The 8,560-nt window shown below is 35.6% G+C and overlaps 1 long non-coding RNA gene across 1 annotated transcript; it reads left to right on the forward strand.

The window, feature by feature from the left end:
- Positions 1-206: 206 nt before the first annotated feature.
- LOC309501563 lies at positions 207-4,052 on the forward strand. Its single transcript, XR_014206904.1, has 3 exons — positions 207-512; positions 2,635-2,732; positions 2,856-4,052. It is a non-coding gene; the product is annotated as an uncharacterized lncRNA (long non-coding RNA).
- Positions 4,053-8,560: the final 4,508 nt, after the last annotated feature.

An 8,560-nucleotide genomic window follows, 5' to 3' on the forward strand; every position in this document is an offset into this window, starting at 1 on the left:
TCGAGGGGAAAAATTGACCAAATAAGCTATTATGTATGTGCTGCATAAAATAGGTGTGAAAAAGAAAACAGATATTTGAATATGTGCTTTTTGCAGGCGTATGGTAAATAAGGACTAGGATAAGTCCAAAGTTTTACCATATAAGGGAAAAGCTGTAATGACAGCCCATAGCTTAAAGGCGGCCTATAACGAGGATAGTATAAAAAGCTTTGTGTGTGTTTTTTCTCGGGGTCGCAAATCGGGTGAAGACTTATACAAGTTTGTTATTTTTGCCTTTGGAATTTTTGTCTTTGAATTATTCTGAATATTTTTTAATGAAACGAAATCATGTTGTGGAGATTCGTAAAACTTTTTAAACAAGTCTCAGAGCATTTTTTCCCTATTAATATTTCATAAAACTCGTAATGAAATATTAATATTGCCAAACACCCAGTGCATTAGAATCCAAGATCGAGTTGTTTAGAGGCACCGCTGAGGACCGTGAATCAACATCTGAAATCTTTAATCAACAGGTAAGGGCAATATTTGATTGCAGCAGATGATGGTAATGTGTTAGAATGATTTGGAGGTTACAGCGGTATAGAATTACAACAATATGTAAAATTTGGATTTATTATTCAATCAAAAACCTGTCATCCAGCCATCTCCTCCCTTCCTCTTTCATCCATGTGTTTTAGGTGGACAGGTCGGTCAATACAGTACAAAGAACATCAAAAAATATGTAGGATTTTGGAAAATAACAATGTATTTTCTGTTAACCAAATGCTTTTTAATCTTCACTATTGCTTCAATCCAACTGGGGTGTGTTTCCCGTAACGATGTTACTCGCTGCTTCACTACCATAGTAGGCTACGATATATTGTTGAAGAAATAATCTAGCTAGTCACGAGTCACGACTGTTTCCCAAAACCATATTGTCGCAAAGTGGTCCTTCAACCACGTTTGTTAATGCAACGGGCACAACCTAACAATTTTTGACTTTCTCAGTTTGTATAAATCTTTACGTAGGGTTCAGAGTGTTTATTTTTCCCATATTAATTTCCCACATGTCTAGTACAATTATGTGGTTTTGTTTTATTAATACAGTGTATACTTTTTTCTTGATATACCCCGAAAGAATGGAAATGAAATGTGACAACAAGTCCAATAGGTGGGGTACATTGTAACATGACCATGACAGCTTAAATTGCTATCTGAACTAATAAAAAAATACATAAAAGACAAACTAAAATATTTTCTCAATAAAATACAATTATTAACTTTTTTATATAAAATAATGGCATTTAAAAAAAAAAAAATAATAATAATTTTTGAGTTTGACAACGACCACACTGGAAAACACAGCTATACAACATAGTTCAAAACATAATAATAATAAATAATTTCTGAACATTGACTCTCAGTCTTTATTCACCCTTTTCTAATGTTTTATCAATAGAATTAATAAAAGTATAGAATAGAATAGCATAGTTCTAATAGACGCACATTGTAACACAGTGTTACAACATGCCCCACCTGCACAACTGGGATTTAAACCTTGCTAGTGTCTTCTGCTAGTTAGCAAAACATTAAAGAACCATACCAACTGTTAAATAACATATTCGAGATTAAAATTATATCAGATTTGTCTAATTTTAAATAAACACCAATAATAGAGATGAAAAATTAACATAAGTAAGAAATCTACTTTTGCCATGGTTAAATAAATGTTCAATGATATCTTCCAAAGATTTCAGAATTTTGGCGCAATGTTTTCTCTATATAGTGTTGATATGGCAGCTAACACACAAAAAAACACTGTTTCGTCATGCTAACATGTGTGAAAGTATTTAAAACAAGTGTATTACAACTAGCCCCGTGTTAGTTTGTGCCCTGCTCTCCCCTATATATAGGTGGCACTGTTATGAAATTGCTCAGTTAACCTCTCAGAGCATCATCATAACAACACTTACTGAGCATTGTCTTGCAACACCAATGCGTTGGTAAAATGCAGAATTTTACATCAACACAATGCCTGAGAGACAATGTCGGACCTAAGGAATCCAAAAGTTTTGTTTTAGAGCACATTTTTAAACTGTTATAATGATAGAAGCATTTTTTCAGATTTCTCGACCAGTAAGCAGCACTGTTCCCAAACTGCTCAGATACCCTCAGGTTCATATAGATTAGTTATGGTTATTATTTATTGGTAAACTGACCAAAGGATTCATCAAATATTCAGAAAATAAACAACAGATTAACTGGAAAAATAATTGTTAAATTATACGATTAAATGTTTGCAACAAAAACCATTGTGAACAGGTTGGGAAAGGCGTTGGATCACCAAAATCTTATTTCATGATACGATTAATAAAAATAAAAATGTAAATGTCATTTTAGAATTACAATACAGATATTTTATTTTATCTTTGTTATTAAAAATAAGTTGATTGACTGAAAAAAAAAAAAAATCATTAGTTACAGCACTAAATATATTAAAGCTGCCAGCACTGTCTCAAGATAATTTTACCCATATTTGAAGATGGCCCAATGAATGCTGTTTTGTTGCTAATGCAATATTTTTTTCAGTCATATGTTGTATATCTTTTTATTTAACATTTACAAAAAAATTATAATCCAAGACTTTTCCACTAGAAAGATGTCTGACTCTGAAACCATTGAACTGGCTTGTCTTGGCCGACCTTTTCAGTTGGGAATGCTTTATGACTGCCGAAGAGATGTCCTCATTCCAGGTAATAAAAAGCACATGAACACACTGGGGAGGAAACAATCTAAATGGTATAATTTATTACTTTGTTAGATTTTATGCTTTACCTTTGGGGTAACTAATTATTAACATATAAAATGTTCCCAAGGAATAACTCTTTGGGATGCTGAGATGCTGCAGAAGAATATCAATGTACGGCCACAGCCAAATACTGACTTCAAAATCATTGCCTCAGATTCAAGTGAAGACAAAGTAGAAGCTTTGAATATTTCTGCATCTCTTGAAGCCAGTTTTCTGGGTGGATTAGTTAGTGTGAAAGGGTCAGCTAGCTATTTAAATGACAAGAAGAAGTCCAAACATCAATCTCGAGTCACTTTACAGTATCGGTCAACGGTACGTTTTGAGCAGTTAACTATGGAGCATCTTGGAGCAGGGAACATAAAGCATAGTAATGTATTTCAGGAGGGCTCGGCCACACATGTTGTTACGGCTCTATTGTATGGAGCTCAAGCGTTCTTTATTTTTGACCGTGAAGTTTCATCCAATGAAAATCATCAAGAGATAGAAGGACACCTGCATGCAACAATCAAAAATATACCTTTAATATCAATTGAAGGTGAAGCATCTTTGAAAATGAGTGAATCGGAAAAAGAGAAAATGAACAAATTCAGCTGCACTTTTCATGGAGATTTTGCTCTGGAAAACAATCCAGTTTCCTATGTAGATGCCATCAAGGTGTACTCAGAGCTGCCAAAACTGTTGGGAGAACATGGAGAGAATGCTGTGCCCATGACTGTATGGCTTTACCCTCTTAAAAAACTAGATTCAACAGCTGCTCAGTTAGTCAGGGAGATCAGTGTAAGCCTAGTACGACGTGCCCAACGGATCATGGATGAACTGGATAATTGTGATATTCAATGTCAAGACCTGATGAGGGACAATGTCGCCATTCAATTCCCTGAAATCAAAACTAAAATCAGAAAATTTAAGGACCTCTGCTCAGAGTACAAAATAGTTTTTCAAAAACATCTCTGCAGGCTTCTTCCATCCATAAGGGGTGGAGGAAAAGAAGAACAAGAACTTGTTGATGCTCTTAATGACAAAGAAAGATCCCCGTTTCAGGGTGCTCTGGTAAACAAGTACCTCAATGAGCGAGAGCGAGAGATGAATGTCATTAGATCGTACATCGAAATCATGAAAGAAGTCCCTGTTCTTTCATCCAGCAATGACTTGGACAAGGTTGTCTTGAAAGCATCCAATAACTATGTGATAGCTTTTGCACTTTCCTCCTTAAATGAAAAGGAACTGTACTTTTCAGACCTGGAGAATTACCTGAAAAAACAATCGCGAGCAAGTGAGTTATGATCAAGATTCCTCAAAAAAGACAGAAAAATGGTTTTCCTCAGGAAATGTAACTACACTGACCAGGGAAAACATACAGTCCTTCCTAGATTTCAAAGAAGCCAATAAAGGAAGAAATAACATTGAATTCTGCATTGCATCAATCCCGGATGAACTCATCACTGCCTCTTCAATTCATGTTTATGAAAGGGGGAGACTCATAAGCTCACAGTACGAGCTCCCCTCAAAACCCCCAAAACCAGTCTTCTTGAGTGCGGAGCATGACTGCATACATCTGCAAATCAAACCTCCTGTCCACGGTGTTAGTTGTGTGAAATCGTACTGCATTTCATATCAGTCTGCGCCGAGCCCTGAATGGACAGATGTGTTTACTGATGGGGTTTCTGATCAAGTCACTGTCAAGCAGTTACAACCACATAAAGAATATTGTTTCAACTGTAAGGCGGTGTGTCGTCCAGGAGTAAGTCTGACTAGTGACTCAACATCATTCTTCAGGACTCGTCCATGTGCTCCTCCTGGAGCACCTATAGTGAAACGAGTAGAATCAGAGTCTGCAACTGTAGCCTGGGATGTTCCTACATCTGTGGGAGAGGATGTTCTGGTCACTGGATACGTGTTGGAATTCAGAGAATGCACGAAGGATCAGGAAAGTGAAAAGCCATGGAAGTCTGTGAAATCTACAAACAGGGAGTGCACTCTTCAGGGACTGAAAGAAGACGCAGATTACGCAATCCGAGTTTTTGCAAACTGTGGAAATGATGGAGAGAGTCTCTCCAGCCCTGAAACTGTGTTTTCAGCCAGTTTTAAGGAGAAACAATCAAATAAGGATGGGAGTGGGTTGTTCTTGAATCAATCTTCACAAATAAAAAAGGGCAATCCATCAATACATACACTGACACTACACAAAAAATTGTCAGAGAGTGTTAGTTTTAATCAGTATGTCTTCGGAAGAAAGGTTGAGGATGTGAAAAACAAAGTTATCCTTCTTTTGGGACCAACGGGTGCAGGAAAAACCACGCTGGTTAATGTGATGGTCAATTACATACTGGGCGTAAAGTGGGAGGATGCATATCGCTTCAAACTAATCAATGAAGTGACCAATCGCTCACAGGCTGAGAGTCAGACATATAATGTCTCATCTTTTGAGCTGTACAATCAGCCTGGCTTTCAAATTCCCTATTCCCTCACAATCGTAGATACACCCGGATTTGGGGATACAAGAGGGATCGCACATGATAAACTGATTACAGAGCAGGTCAAAAGCTTTCTTTGTAGCCCTTTGGGAATCGATCACATTGATGCTGTCTGCTTTGTTGTCCAGGCCTCTCTTGCCCGCCTGAGTGCCAATCAGAAGTACATCTTTGACTCAATCCTGTCCATTTTTGGCAAAGACATTGCAGAGAACATCATAGTTTTGGTGACATTTGCAGACAGTAAAAACATCCCAGTTCTAGAGGCCATCAAAGCAGCAGATCTGCCCTGTCAAAAGAATACAAAGGGACAACCCACCCATTTCAGTTTCAACAATTCAGCTGTGTATGCAGACAAAAAAGTAGAAGAGCCTACAACCTCTGACAATGATTCAGATGAAGATGATGATGATGATGATGATGAAGATGCTAAACTGACCAAACTTGTCTGGGACAAAACCTTTAAACAGATGAAGGCTTTTTTCAAGGCATTGGGGGCCATTGAAAGTAAAGATCTGACGATGACTATAAAGGTCTTGGAGGAACGAGAGCGCCTTGAGAAAGCCATGAAAAGTCTGACCCCTCAAATAACTGCAGGTCTCTCTAAAATGAGTGAGATAAAAAAATTCAAACATTGTTTGGAAAATGAGAGTCACAGCATGAAGCAAAATGAGGATTTTGAGCAAGATGTAGAGGTGATGAAAGCAATCAGATCCCCTGTAAACTGTATTACCATGAATTGCAACAACTGCTTCATCACGTGTCACTACAATTGTTTCCTCCCTGCGGAAGATTCTGTGCAAACTTGTGCTGTGATGGAGGCTGGACACTGCATTATCTGCCCTGAAAACTGCCATTACTCTGCTCATGCTAAGGAAAATTTCATGTGGACGTATGAAACAAAAATAGAGAAAAAAACGATTAAAGAGCTGAAAGACAACTTCATGAAGGCAAAAGGAAAGTTTATGGACTCTAAGCAAATACTTGATGCACTTGAAGAGGACCTCGATGGAATTGAGGAAAAACTAAAGAAGTTGATCAAACTGTCCTCTGATTGCCTAAGAAGACTGGATGAAATTGCATTGAATCCAAAATCTCTCTCCACAGCCGAATATCTAGAAATTCTGATCAAAACGGAGAAAGAAGAGAAAAGTCCTGGCTTTGAGGACCGGGTTGTTGGACTCGAGAAAATGAAACAAGAAACTCTTATTCTGGAAAAGATTGCTAAAGGAGAAAATTTGCTCGAAACAGAGCGCCGCATTATGAAGGAGAGAGAGAAGCGAATGCAAACTGTTGCCCTGAAAATTATGAAAATTAAGGAAGCTTTTAGTGCCTTTCAGTCACAGAGCAAACAGAAGACATCTGATCAAAAGGATGAAAGTGCTTGCCTTGAGGGACAGGAGATGTCCTAAACAAAATAAAAAGCTGATTAGTTAAAAAAGATTTAGGTTTACAAACAACTTGATGTTTGTTAAGTAAAATCTTTTTGAGCAAATTTTCTTTTTTTTTGTTGTTGCTTCTTTCACATAAAAATCAATAATCATTTAACATCAAGAATACTGAATTTTAGTTATTTTATGCTTTTAATATTTGTGTTTTCAACAATGAGGCAATGTCAAATTTCTCAATAATCCACAACAATCATGTACTGTAGCTCAACTGGTAGAGCATAGCAACACAGTAATAATGGCTCCAGAGAATGCATTAAATTAGGGTGTTTTTGTTTTGTTTTCGTTTTTTATAGCTTAAATGCTATATAAATTGCATTGCTTAAATTGGATAAAAGCTTCTGAAAAAAGTATAAATGTAAAAAAAAAAAAAAAATCTTCATTTTTGTGTTTAGTCTTGTGAAATCATGCAAACATTTTGATATTGTAAAATACTATGAAATACTATAAAAACAATGTATGATTTCAAGCACTTCCTTTATGTTTTCAAGAAATTATGAGTAAGGTGTATTAGTATGGCATAAAACATTTTGAAATGAAGAAATATGGATTTTTCTTATGGTAGAGCTTATACTGTATTGCCGCAATGCGCATGTGAAATTTTCCCAATTCCCTGACAATTTACTACTGTTTAAAAGTTATCAGCAATTGTATGATAATTAATTCTACTTATGGATTTTAAAATGATCATAATTATTTTTATTAGTAGTAATATTGTTTTTTAAAAAGTAATTTTCTCAACTCTGTGAATTAATAAAAAAATCTTAACTGTTTAACTTAATTGTCAATTCATGATTTTACTTTTTTAAACCTTTGTGAAATTTAAATTAGTTTGAAGCCTGTTTTGCAAAATCCAGGTCCTGAACACGGACTGCGACTTGTAAACAATGTCCAAAATGATTGCCATTACGCATGATGACTGTCTGTCATTCGTGTTAATCAAACAACAAAAGACAACGAGAAGATCACTTTTGTAGCTTTAACAAAGATTAGTAATATTTAATTTATACAGCCAAGACTATAGTGTTATTTAACATTTGATTTCCTGAATAATTCATGTACATCAATTATTATTTGTTTATTGCAATATATAATTCCAGAAAAACTAAATATTGCAATGTTGTGCAGCCCAGAATGAAATGGTATACCTCTGTATAATGAGAGGAAATAAAAACAAATATGATCAATAAAAATAGACTATGGCAAAACCTTGACAACTTTTTATGTCAGATTGACAGGTAATGATATTCTGTAGCCTATACCATCCATGGTGAATTAATTAAATGCATAATTATTATAAGAAAAAAAGAAAATAAATCTAATAATAGGTACACTGACCTATAAGAATTAGAAAAAGAACATCAGAAATATGCAAAGACCTAAAATACATTGTGATATGAAATGTTAATATTATGGGCATTATAAGTTAATAATTTTTGTTATAGGGGTTCAGATGGCAAAAACTTTTTGGGAATACTCGGCCCATAACAGTCACAGTACAATAAAATACAACAGCTTTTTATACTAAAACTTGAAGAAATTCACACAGTACGAGGCATAATGCCAAGACACATGCTAAAGAGTCAGGCAGCAGCACTCCTCTCATAAACATATACAGTGCACAGGCCTCAATACATTTATTCAATTCTGGACCTAATTTCAACCATGATGATCAACAGCCCGTTTGAGTTAGCAGACGACAAGGTCATTTCAAACTGTGTGTTCATAACAAGATTAAGGAGTGCAACTTTCCTCTGTTTAAAACAACAAATCATGCAAAAGTTTTAGGGGATCCACGTTCAAGCCCAAAGGATTACTTGTTATGGGACATTTAAATATCAGAAGCATTGCTT

Source organism: Leuciscus leuciscus, assembly GCF_965113295.1.
Source record: "Leuciscus leuciscus genome assembly, chromosome: 6".
Classification (NCBI taxonomy): Eukaryota; Metazoa; Chordata; class Actinopteri; order Cypriniformes; family Leuciscidae; genus Leuciscus; species Leuciscus leuciscus.